This window comes from Apis cerana, linkage group LG4 (genome assembly GCF_029169275.1).
Source record: "Apis cerana isolate GH-2021 linkage group LG4, AcerK_1.0, whole genome shotgun sequence".
Lineage (NCBI taxonomy): Eukaryota > Metazoa > Arthropoda > Insecta > Hymenoptera > Apidae > Apis > Apis cerana.
The window spans coordinates 635,306-650,052 of record NC_083855.1 but is presented as its reverse complement, the minus strand read 5'-3'; positions in this window follow the sequence as shown (position 1 = coordinate 650,052).

The following is a 14,747-nucleotide window of genomic DNA, read 5'->3' as shown; positions in this document are numbered from 1 at the left end:
GAGAAGTATAGCAAAGAAGAAACGACAAGTAGAAAGCACAGAACTTTTCCAAGAAATAGAAGAGCAGGGCGCGTCGAGGCATACGGAAAAGAGAGACCGATCAGAGAAAATATAAGGAGCGTAGAGAACAGAGCGAGATAAAGGAGAGAAGAAGAGATACTTATACGGGTCGATGCCGATGGAAAAGGAGAGCGTCGAAAATGGCTTAGAGAGAAGAGAGGAATGCGATTTGGGTGAAGTAGAAGGGAAAAGGGAAGGAACTCTCTCATCTTTCTGATGGAAAAGGAGCACCAGGCTTCTACCGTCTAGGTTATGGATAGAAAGAAGAGAAACGACGATGTCGACGACCATGATCACAACGATGACGGGGTTACAGCGAGGAGCCGTGGAAATATAGGAGGAAGAAGAGGAGGAGGAGGAGGTAGTGGCTATGAAAGGAAGGGAAAGAGGGAAACCTTTCACGAGTCGAGTGTAACGGGGGTGCAGGTTTTGGTTAGGGGTTAGGATTGTTGAGCAAGAAAGATTCTATGTTACTAAAGTGGAAGAGAGACGAACAACCAAGGTCTATAGGAGCAGATCGAATCGAAAAAGTGAGACAAAAGGAAAAAGCAGAAGTACACAGGGTGTTTGAAAAGTAACTTCCTGATTTTACCTCCTGATGTTAATCTTCGGCCAAAGAAAAGTTTAACTGAATCGAATTTATTGAATTATTTCGAATCTACGTTTTTTTTCTTTTTATACAATATCTACTTCTTTCTTTTGGAAATTTCAATGAAATTAATATGATTTTTAATTGGTTTTATCATTTGACTTAAACATTAATCTTTTAAATAAATACAATAGAGACATGATTATGAAAGATACAAAAAAATAATATTCTCCTATATTCTGTCTTATTTTTATATTTTAATATTATAATACTTAATACTTACTAAAGTATTATTAAAATTATAAGTATTATTAATTTTATAAATTCTTTTTTGAAGTTTATAAAAAATAAAAATGAAGATTCAAATAATTACTGAAAATTAATTATTAAAAAATATTAAAACAACAAGTTATTCAAGATAGATAGATTATTTTTCGATAATTATATTCGAGACATTGAACTATTATATCATTGTTCAACATTCTGTAAACTACAACCGTTATGTAAACTATAACACATTTTTATCCCTCAAAGAAAAATAGAAAGACTGAATGTCCATAAAAAGAGGGTAAGCCGTGTAACGATCACCGAGTGAAAGGAATATCACTGTGGAAAGAAAACGATTTGATTTCAAATCGATTATGATTCCTACATATCGTTAAATATTTCAACGATTAGTCTGTTTAAAAAACTGTATATAAATATAAAACGATGCATGGAATATAGATATAATATTACAATATCTCTTTTCTTTTATTTTTTTAGATCTTTCGTGCAAAAAAGCACGAAATATTTTTTCTCTCGAGGAATCCAATGGATTAGATAACGAAAAAATTTATATTTTATTCTAATAATCCAAAAATCGATTTCGTTTTATTAATTTCGTATTCGTATTTAAAATACTTAATTAAGATATGGTTATATATTATATTTTACAATTATATACATGATATTTATATATAATATAAAATTATATATTAATATATATATATATGCGAAATATGCAATCAAATAAAATGAATCTCAAAATATTTTATATTTATTAGTAAATATTTTATAGATATAATAATATTCAAATAAGATATACATTCCAAATAATATTTCAAGATATATAATATTCATATAATTGAATTTGTTATTTTTTTTTATCATTTGAAAAAACAATTGTTATATGTGATATAATTAGTTCTGATTATGATTTTTATGTTCTCGAATATAATAAATTTAATTCTTTCAAGAATAAATTTCTTAAAAAATAAGGAAAAAAATTTTTTTGTTTATGATAAATTTATATTCTTTTGCAAAATTTTTGTAAAGAAATTATAATATATTAAATTTTGAGATCTAATGTAGAGAAAAACTGTATTATTTAATTAATTTAATTAAAGTAGTAAAAATATATATAAAATATATATATGTATATACAATATTAAGAATGAAAAGAATATATTTGTTAAAGAATATTATTTGTTGCATAAAGTATTTTATATAATTTTTATTAATAAGTTTCAAAGATTTTTGGTTAGATTAATTGTTGAAATGTTTTTGTTTTAAGCATTATTATAATTGTCTTAACAAATACAATGAGAATGTGAACTATGAGGTTTTATTTTTATATTATAAATTTATAATGAATCATCTTTTTAAAAAAATATCAAAATGATAGTTTTAAACATTTTGGAATCATTTTTGTTCTTTATTTTTATTATTTTTCTTATTATTATAATTATTATATAATAAATATATTATTATTTATTATAATAATAAATGATCAATACAATGTTATTATTATTAAATATATTAGTACCATTTTTAACCATTTCATTGTCAAAAATAATAAAGATAAAAAATGTATAAAAATATGATATATAAAAAATTATATTTTTAGATATGCATATATTTTATGAATAAAATTTAAAAAATCGAAATTGAATTTTTGTTTCCAAAATGTTATAAATTATAATTTTTTTAAATTCAATTTAAGTAATATTATTTTTATTTTTTTAATTCAATTGAATTTTTAAGAGTTTTGAATAAATTAATAACAATACAAAAATTTCAAGTAAATAGATATGAAATTAAATTAAAATAAATTTTACGCCAATTTTACTAATTGTTCTATCGATATTATTATTTGTTCTATCGATATTCCTCAATTTTATAAAAAAGTATGTGATAGAAATTTAATAAATTTCCTATGCAATATTTCATTAAAAAATAGAATAATTGATTTTATATATAATTGACCTTATCGACAATAATTATAGAATTTAAATATTCCTCTTATATGTTATTGTTAGATTTGATATTTGATTGAATTTCAAAATGAAATTAACATGAAAATATTATTCATTGAAATTCCAAGAATTTATTAATTCTTGTTGTTTAAAAATTATCCAATTTAAATATTTCCAACCACATATGTTTTATGAATTTTTTTTAATTTTATCCTTAAATTTTTCATATTATAGCAATTATTCTTGAATGATCATAGAAAAATTTGAAAAAATAGTAGTGCAAATATTCACGCATCATTTTGAAAGATTTTATTTCATTATCAAAATTTTTTACGTGTCTTTTTTTGTATTTCATAATGGATAATCAAATAATTTTGGTTAAAAGACTATTCTTTGAATACATTAAGATTCATTGTTAAAAAATAGTGAGATCTTAGCACTTTTGTGATAAATGTATATATATATAATATATATATACACATATAATAGATATACACATATATAAATATATAAAATTCGGATTTTGCGTACTCCAATGTTGTTGTTATTATTTTTAATTGAAATTATTTTTATGGAAAATTTAATTATAAAAATTTTTATATGACCATTTTAATATAATTATATTGCAATGTTTTACTATTAAGTAATTATAACACAGATTTTTATGTAAGTTTAAGAAAATACTCTTAAATTATTTGATTATTTCAAAAAGAGTGAGAAAAAGTGTGCTAGAAACAATGTTTATATTTTTAATTATATTTGTAAATATAAGGATCACATTTTTAATTAAATTGTTATCTCAGTATACACATATTGAGATTTTACATTAACAATAATAATATAAACAATAATTTTTTAATTATCAAAATTTAAATTTAATATTAAATTTTTTAAAATAACAAAAACAATTTATAAATTTAATTTATTATTTTCATTGATTTTATAAATTTTTTAATTTAATTTAAAAGAAATTTAATTTTTTTAATAGTATTTCTTATTATGTAAAAATAAATTTGGATAAAGAAATATAAATTAAATTTCAAATAAATCAAACAACATTATCATTCATATTGTGTAATCATATGATTTGAATATTCATTTTTTGACTTTGAATATTCATTTTAAGATTTAATTATTATTAAGATTCAATTATTATTGGAAAATTAAAAAATGATATATATATTACATATAATATATAATATTTTTTTGATAAAAAATCAAAAATATATTAAAAAATATATACTTAAAAGAAATTAGAAAATTAAAATAAAAATTTTGATTTTAAGTCTCAATAAAATACAATTTAATTATTTCATTATAAAAAATGTAATTATTTCATTATTATATTATATTTCATGTATTTCTTATGAAAAAATTAAATAATATTTATTCAATAATTATTTAGTAATAAAATTATTGATTTTCAACTCTAAGTTTTTTATTCAGCATTTATTCATTAATGTTTTTTCAAATCGTACAACAAAATATCACATATTATAATTAAAAATTCGAAAATCTTTTTTATATTTCTATAAAAAAGCAAAATATCAAAAATTTAATTATTATATCTTGATATAAAACAAACATCATAAACATTATATCTTGATATTCAATATTTTAAATAATTTTTATTTAAAATATTTTTATACAACAAATAATTTATAAGTAAATTCAAACGATATAATTCAATCTTACGTAAAATTAATCTTACGTAAAGTAATTAAATTATATAATGTTACTATTACGAAATTATAAGGAAATTATCATTCCTTGTTTATACCAGATTTAATCATCAGATATTTTATCAAAAATTGTTTGTATATAACATTTGCAATAAAAAGACAATGCAAATTGAATTTTTTTTTTTATTAATAGAAATATATAATATTTAATTAATTTCCAAAGAATCTTCTCATTCATGGTATATAACTAATGACGATGATCTTATATCTTCTAAGATTTACGTGTTAATTTATTCCATGCTTGACTATACTCGCAATCTTCGTTAACGCTGATGTTTTGTTTAATGTTTACCAAGAAAACATACTTATTCATATTAGTATTCTTAATAAGAATAGTGAAAACAAATATATATAATATATATATATATAATATATATATATATATATAATATATTATATATACATATAATATAATATAATATAATATATATTATATATTTGTTTTCATTATTTTTATTAAGAGTACTAATATATGTGTGTATATATATATATATATATATATATATGTATTGTATATTATTATGTAGTATATTGTATAATATTTTAAATTATTATGAGTATCATTTTTGAAATTTTCTTTTACAATTATTATTATAACGATTATGAACTTGTTTTAATGACTTATATAAAATGAATTCTGATTTGTTAAAAAAATAAATAAAATGAAATAAAATTAAATTAATTAAATCTGATGTGTGCAAATATAAACATTAGAACATTATAACTTTGAAAAAATTTATTCTTTTATTTTGAATATTGAATATAAAATGTTATATTATTAATTATATTTATACCATATTATTTATATTAATTATATCTATATTTGCATTATATGATAAAATATAAAAAAATATAAATATCATATAAATATAAATATAAATTATAATATTTCTAAAGATTTTAGAGATAAAATAAATGTTTTTATTATTTTCTTACTAATTTGAAAAATATTTAGTTTTGTAAATATTGTAATATATTCTTGTTATATTCTTGTAATATATTTTTTGTAATGTGAATTTTTCTTGATAATATTATAATATCATAATAACATATCACATTTATTACCAAATTCCATTAAAATTAAAAAATCAATGAAATTGTTTATCTTTTATTTTATATAATTTATCGCAAGTTATTTTTTTCTGATCTTTATTTTATATACAAATACAAGATTCTAATTAATTATTTCTTTTTATAATAATATTTAATATTATATAATGTCTAATATTAATTATCAAAATTTCTAAAAAACCAATAGATATAAAATAAAGAATTAAATAGAATTATTCGTTTGATGAATTAAATAGCAATTTATATTAAAAATTCGATTACTATGTTTTGTTTTCGATCGCAACTTATATTTATATGAGAATTTAAAGAAAATTGAGTAAAAAGTTTGATTAAAAAAAAAGTTGATAATATTAATTATTAAATGAAAATTATTTTGGAAAAATAATTGTCGATTTTAATAAATATAAAATAGATTGCAAGTACATTGGATTATTTCATTCTTTTCGAAAAAAGAAAAATAATATAAAATACATTTTATTTAAATCTTATCTTTCTTCTTAATATTTTATGTCGAAATTTTTATTTAAAATTTTAAAAAAGTAACAAAAGTAAACAAAAGTAAGATCATATGAATTTATTATTATTTATTATTATTATTTAGTTCTAAAGAAATAGCAATAATATAATTATATAACAAAATATAATAAATTTTTTTGAACAAAAGTAATTTTTCTATTGATTACGAATTACAATATAAAAAAATTGCAATAAAAATTTGAGAAAAATATTTTGTTTCGATAGAAAGCCTTCTTTAATAGCTTTGATTTTGTAAATATTATTAATAAAAAATGAGTTTAACATTTACTATATTATACTATAATACTATGACCAAAAGGTAATCGATTTCAAAAATTTAAAGTTATAAAAAATTGTAATTTTTAATTTTCTTCTCTTTTTTCAAAAATCTCCATAAAAATTTTAATATTATACAACATTATACAAATATTATACAACATTTTTGGATAGATAGATAATGATTTTTCGAATATTTTTTTGCATACGAAATTGCGTTTTACATATATTACTATCATATTTACGAATAAAAATAATATATCTACTTTTTCATTATTAGAACTATATGTTTAGATTTATCATAATAAAATAATGATTGAATAGACATGGAAATTATCAGAATATATAATTTTATTTATTCATCATAATTCAGTTTCATCATTTTTGTATAAAAATATAAAAAATTTAATAAGAAACGTAAAAAAGATATAAAATTATTTTATATATATATATATATATATAAAATACTTGTTTGCAATTTCATTCATATGAATTATTTATTTATTTATTTTCTCTATATTCTATTAAGAAAATCAAAAAATATTCGTCATTTTAACTGATATAAATGAATGTATTTGTGAAAAATTAAATAACTTTCTATCCTTTATCGTACGCATAAAGATATTGTGATATTATATAATTTAAATTGAATGATGATTTCTTCTGCTAACAGTCAACATTTTGAATGTGGTTGAAATAAATTAATTTTTCATAAATTTTACGTTTTTAATCAATAATTAATCAAAATTAAATTTCTCATTTTAAAATCATACTGTTATATATTATTTTGATTTTTCATTAACATTAACAATTTTATGTACATAAAAATATACAATACCATTAAAAAAACAAAATGATCTTATTTTTTTTATTAGAAATTATTAAAATAAATAATTTGAAAATTTTTTTGAAATTTTTTATATTATAGTTTATAATTATATAATCAAAAACTATTTTTATTTAATATATTTTTTTATTAATTATCGAAAATATTTGAAAAATGATATGGCAATAATCATATATCATATTTTGTACATCTATAATAAATAATAAATATTAAATTTTTATAATTTAAAATGTCCCCTTAATTAATTCTATAAATAAGAAATTCTTTGTAAATTTAAATCATAACCTAGGATCAAATATAATTTCTTCATTTTTTGGATTTATTTTCACTCTACTTATAATTTTTAATAAAAATAATTAATTATCTATATTTATATATAGTTTTAGAATCTATTAACTTTTTTAAAAAAAAAATATCATCATCTGCATGATTCTATTAAGTTTATGTATACAATCTATATGCGTATAGTATTGACATATGATATTTGCATTGCCGTGTGAAAGAAGCCTTATAAATACTTTCGTATCGATCTATTATTAGACATTTTTTTTTCTTTAAAATATCTAAAATTGTTGAAAAAAATATCAAGAAAAATAATCAAGTTCACATTTATTTGCAACATAAATCTGTTTAAAAGAAAAAGAAGAAAAACACAAATATTACAAAGTGCATCATGCATCACGACAAATAATAGGTTAAATCATATTTGAAATCGTTCTCTAAATCGACGAGATTGTTCTCCGCGCTCAGAATTCGCGGTTCGGTCAACTTATATGATCGCAAGTGACCGTGAAGAGGCACGACACTGTGAAATAAGGACGCATCCACCTTTCTACTCGTGGTACCGCAAAGAAAACGGTGACCCGCGGCATAGTGCATTCCAGCTTGTTAGTTTGGCTGCTGTTGGCCGCTGTTCTCTGTTGCTTGCCTCACTCCGCTTTTCTTTTCCCTTCGTGCAATGCTACTATACGCGTGCGCGATTCACTTCAAAATAATACACCATCGTCGTTGTCTCCGACAAGCAGATGCGGGGGGGAGAGAAACAGTTCAAGCCAGTTTGGTGTGCCGCGGCATTCTTCCATGACTGCTCGATTAACGTACGCAGTCAATTATGCTAACTCTTATAGTATGCGTTCGTCAGATTCTAAATGGAGAAAGAAAAAACAAATAAAAAATATAAAATAAGAGGGAAAGAGAAAGGATATCTCCGCTTTATAAATTATTAGAAGTGTCTGAACGCCACTTCTTCAACTTCTCGGTTCAACTGCTTCGACGTTGCTCTCACCTTTTCATAGGAATTTTTTAATTCCTGGTTTCTGTGCCGTCGTTTTATAAGATTGTTTTTACTTTTTCTTTAATCGATTGTTTTTGTGATATTTAAACGCGAATATATTTTGATTTCGATCGATAATAAATTTGGGAAATACGGATATCGATATAAAATGTTTATTCACGTTCATCTGGATATCTACTCTATTTGAAGAGGGAAAAATATAAATTATATTTTTAAATTATATTTCTATTATTCTTGTTTGAGAAAAAAATTTTAGAATTTGATGTAATGTTGATTAATCTTTTGTAATTTTTTTATATATCTTGAATTTTCTTTATTAATAAATTTAAACTGTTAAAAAGAATAATTATTAAAATTAAACTTCACACAAAAAAAAAACATAAGATTTAATGTAATATTAAGTTATCATAAAATTTATATATTTTAATTTTTATATTTAAAAAGTTAGAGATTGTTTAACAAAATAATTTGATAGAAATTAAAACACACTTTTAACATAACATTGTGTTATTACATTTGTATAAATATATTCTGATTTTTATATTAAAATTTTAAATTAAAAATTTTTTTTAATTTAAAAATCACTTAGGACAAAAATGAAAATCAATGGAAAATTAAAAATTACACAAAAAGAAAATATAAGTCTTGTTTAAATTAACATAAAAAAAAAGAATTCATTCATAAAAAAATTATAAATGATAATTCTTTTTAATTAATAACAGGTTTGATTATAAATTGAATTTTGTTTAAAAAAATTATTAGTAATTTATAAAAATTTAAGAATCAAGTTAAAGGAATTAAAAAAAAGACATTGTGATAGATCATTCATATATAAATTAATCATATATATGTCATCATTTGCTTTAGAAATTTAATTATTTAGAAAAAAAAAGAAAAAATAAAGAACTAAAAACGAATCATACTATTCATCCGAAGAAAAGAGAATTAACGTGCTAAATATCAACAGAAGAAAACACAATGCTTGTTGTTGTCATTAAACTTCTCAAACTGGAATATTGCTCTTTTAATAGGTCGCAATCATTTTCTATATTTTGAAATGAGCCTTGATTCGTACAATCCACCCTCTTGAAATGCAATTTCAAGAAAAAGGGAGATCCCTTTAGCTGAATCTAGTTAGCTGAATCTGAAATCAAACTGTATGTTGCTTATAATAATTATCACAATTCTAATAAAAATTTCATCCAAAAATTCAGAGACATAAATCTGAGAATCACTGGCCAAACCTTAAACTACTGATAACGCGATAAAATGATGATTCAAAGATTTGAATAAATGACTTCTCATTGATATGTTTATCAACAAAAAATTTGTTTGGTCATGAGAAAGATACAGTGAACGAAGAATTTATCGTACAGACTTGGGTGTAGATTATTCTGGTCTTAAGACACATATAGGCGGAGTTCAGAGCGGTGTATAGAAATACTCATTCTAATCATAGGAAATTCCTTTAACAGAGTGACTGGGAACGGCGTAAGGGGGCGGGAGGGAGACACAAGAGGGGTGCACCCCTTCCTGAAAATTTCACCAAGGAGTCAAGACTGTCGACGATGACGACAACGGCGACGACGCCAACGACGACGACGTCGACGGGGCTGGCTATAAATACCAACCCCTCTAGCCTCTCTCTGCAGCCTCTTTCGGTGTCCTCTCTGTTTCTCTCTTGAGAGAGTTGTCTCATCCCCACTCTATCTCTTCCTCTATATCTCTCTCTCTCTTTCTTCCTTCTGCTCTTTCTTCTTCGTTTCACTTATGGCAAAGTCATTTTTCTCTTTCTCGATTCTATGCTTGCCCTCCTCACTGTGGCTTCTTCCTCTTTCTCTCCGTTATATTCTCTATCTTATTTCCTCTTCGTTGATCTTTGTTTGCCCTTTCTCAGTTACTCTCTTCGAGTTTCTCTTTCATTCTTTTCCTCTCATTCTGTTTCCCTTCCTATTCGATCCCCGACTACGTCTCTCTTCCGCTGTCCTTACCATCGTATGTTTCATACTCATACGTCTCTACTCCACAATATGTATTTAAAATAGCTGCATGCTGCAAAATAACTGAAATAGCCGTGAAAGGTCGATGATCTCCGTGGCTCCTACTTCCTGGAACAGCCACGTCTTTACGGATTTTCGTCGACAACGGGCTGTCGCCACCGGCTAGCGCCACTGTGTCCTTTTTCATGCCACCTTCTCATCCTCCTCTTTCTCCTCATCGTTACACTATTCGTTCTGTTCTTATGATCTGCGTGTACAATCTCTTTCGAGTCTTCGAGTGGAGAAAACAATGAGAATTCGCCGTTTTCTACGGAAAATCGAGTAAAATAATTCTGGAGATCGCTTGCTTCTTTGTTATATTCTTAACGACGAATTTGGATTCTTTTCTTTTTCATTTAATTTTTCTCTTTTATTTTGATAGAAAAATCATTTCATATTAGTTTTTGTTTCATTGATTCAAGAATCAACAATTGATTTTAAATTATATATAATAATACAGATCGAAAAAGGAAATGATGAATCGGGATTCTCTTGCTCAATAATTTATCAATTATATAACATTAACAAGTTATAGTTTTTCATTAGATAGAATAATTAAATAATTTGTATAATTTATACTTGTCAAATTTTAATTATTTTCATTATTATTATTTATCATCACATATTATCATTATTGTTGGAAAATTTAATATTTAGTAATTTGAAATATTATTATAAATATTTAAAAATTGAGATAAAATAAGATTTATCTCGAAATTATTTATAATACACAGAATAGAAAAAAATATTTACATTAATCATTTTTTTAAAATATATTTAAAATATTTGGTTTACTATCAAATATCAAAAAAAAATTTAGTGCGCTTTACTTGAATTATAACGAGTTTTATTTTTCAATCTATTTGATATTTTTCCGATCTATTTGAACTTTTTTGCACTTTTCTTAAATGATACTATTATTTTTCTAAAGTCATTTCTGGATATAATTACGTTCTATTTAATTTTTAATTTTAATATGGATCATATCATATCTTGTATGTATCATTCATTTGTTCTTTTCTCATAAATAAATTAATCCAATAATAAATTTTCTTTAACTTTACATAAATACATATCTTTTGCGTATTCTTTAAAGATTCCATGATGTGATTCGCATGATATGTGATAAAGTTTATATTATTCTTTTAATTATTTATTCTATTGAAATACGAATCATAAAATTCCATATAATTTAATCGTTGCATGAATAGATTTAAAATAAAACTATAAAATACATAAAAAATAAATATTTTTATTTTCAATCTTTTGTTTCATTCAATTTATTCAATTTCATTCATTCATTCATTCATCATTAAGCATGTAACCGCTTACTATTATCATGTAAAATGTTTAAAAAATTTGTTATTAATGTCATTTACATTATATTAAATGAATTATGATAATGCATGTAGATAAAATTCTATAAATTTTATTATTACAATAAAAATGATTTGTTATATTGCTTTTTTTATATATTGTTTTGCATAAAATCTCGCAAGATTTTTTTTGCAAGAATTTGTTTATTTTTTTAAGAAATCTAAATTCAAATTTTTATTCATAATTAATCTTTTTGATTTTTTTTATTTTTTATTTTTTTTTACATTTATTATTTAATTCGAATTGTGAATATTAATAATATTAGTAGACATGAAAATTTTTTGAAAGATTTGAGAGATTTTTTTTTTAAATGATTACGAAGCATACAATGGTTTCAAATAATATACTTTGCTGAAAAACGGAAGCGCTTATTCAAGGACATAAAAAATTGTACTTGTATAGCGTAACATTAGTTTAAAGAGAAAAACTTCTAGGAATTAAATTTTTATTTATTTTTATTTAAATGAAATAATTATAAACGAAATAATTATAATAATAATTAATATTTTAAAGTTAATTTTTTAATTTAACGGTAACGGTAATCTGATCGTATAATTTTTATTATTATATTTATTATTTATTATAATTAATATTTTTAAATTATATTTCATATCTTTAATATTTAGATTAATTTCTGCATAGAATAAATTTATTAAATAATTCAAACAAAAAAAAAATTTTAAATTAATTAATCTTCAATTATAAAATGCTACTTTAGATTATAAAAGATTTTAGATTTTTGAAAAATGACGAAACTTATAAATTCATCAAACAAATAAATCTGACAATTACGCAACATCTCAAAGTTCGATCATTTTATCTCCAATAAAGTATTGAATTTAAAGTACAAATTTTGAACCAATAAATTTAATTCTTCGCTATTTTTTAATTTTCGATTAAAAATAATAAAAAAAAGATCGAACGCAAATCTCATTGATAGAATTGAATTTCGATTTGATGTCGTTAGAAATGTTATAAAAATCATCAAAATGACAAAGCAGATAATTAATTAATATATAATCTGTCATATTAATTTTTTAATAAAATAAAAAAAACAATTGTTATAACATTTCGCTATTTTTATCATTTGTTTAAATAATTTTATTTAAACCGGAAATTTAAAATTTATATATTTAATTATATATTAATTTCCATCCATTATATTAATTTTTTAATAGAATAAAAAAAAAGAAAATTGTTATAATATTTCATTATTTTTATAATTCATTTTTTTCTAATCTGTTGTTAAATATGATAGTACAAATTAAAAATCATATTTGTTTTATTTTATCGTTTGTTTAGATATTATTTGAATCGTGAAATTTAAAATTTTAATATTTTGTCTATATGAATTTTAGTTCATAATATATTTACAACAGTAGAAGAGATTGCTGTGTATATGAGAATTTGCACCATATTAACGAACCTTCAACATTCCTTCGACGTTAGTTTGTATTATATTCGCGACCATTGCGAGGATTTGTTGCGCTCGCAAACGCGGTTATTGCTACCGGATAGCCTTGACATTGGCCACATTGCATTTGCATCGCAGAAGATTGTGGAGATTTATGTATGTGAGACTTGTTCGTGCTAATATTTATCGTGAAAGATCTGCAGTAACATTGTGAGCTGATGCATAAGTGATTTTATTGCTCGATTATCTAAAATATAACTTAAGAAATATATGAATTTTTTTTAGAGAGATATTAAGTTTTAATTTTTTTTTTAATTGAAATTATTGAATTAAGATTGTTGATAAAATATTTATTTTTATTTATTTCGGTTTTTTATATTCAATTATCTAGAAAAAAATCTAAAAAGAAACTTAAATTTTTTTAGAATAATGTTAATTTCTAATTAATATTGTTATTTGAAATTTAGAAAAATTATAAAATTAAATTAGTTAATTTTATAATTATTCATTTGAATTTCTTTTTATTATTTTTATTGATATTTTATTATATTTTATTATTGTTATTATTATTATTTCTAGAAGTAAAATAACGAAAAGAATTTTATTTTAAATAGAAATATAGTTTTCTTTCTTATATTAAGAATTAAGTTTCAATTAATATTGTTGAAAAATAAAGATGATAAAAATTTAAATTAAGTTACTTAAATTTAAATAAAAACTATGTAATATATTGAACATTGGAAAGTTAAATTTAATTATTTTCAATATAAACTTTCTAATTTTTCATTTATAATATCCTAAAATATTTTAATTTTAATTATTTTCAGTAATATAAAATAATAATATATCAAATAATTTTATTTAATATCTTTTGTTTAATCTTTTTTAAAAAAATTCCAAAACGTTGCAAATTTAATTATTTCTAGAAATCTAAGAATCAATTTATTAATTACAATTCTATTTCATGTCTTTCTTCAAAACGTTCAAAGATATGTTAATCCTAATTACTATTTCTTCTAATTTGAAATATTTAAATAATTCTATACAATATTCTCAAAATGCTCAAAAATATCTCAAAATATTCTAAATATAAATTTTAAATATAAATTCCAAATCTAATCTCTATCGATCCAAAAAATAGCAATGTAAAAAAATTATATGGTAGCAAAAATAGTCTAATTATTTAAAGTTTTTGAATAAAAGCCCTATCTATCGATTTTATCTACTACATCCTCTGTTATTTTCAAGAATAGCATTTATTAATGGCTAAGGTTAGTATGAATTA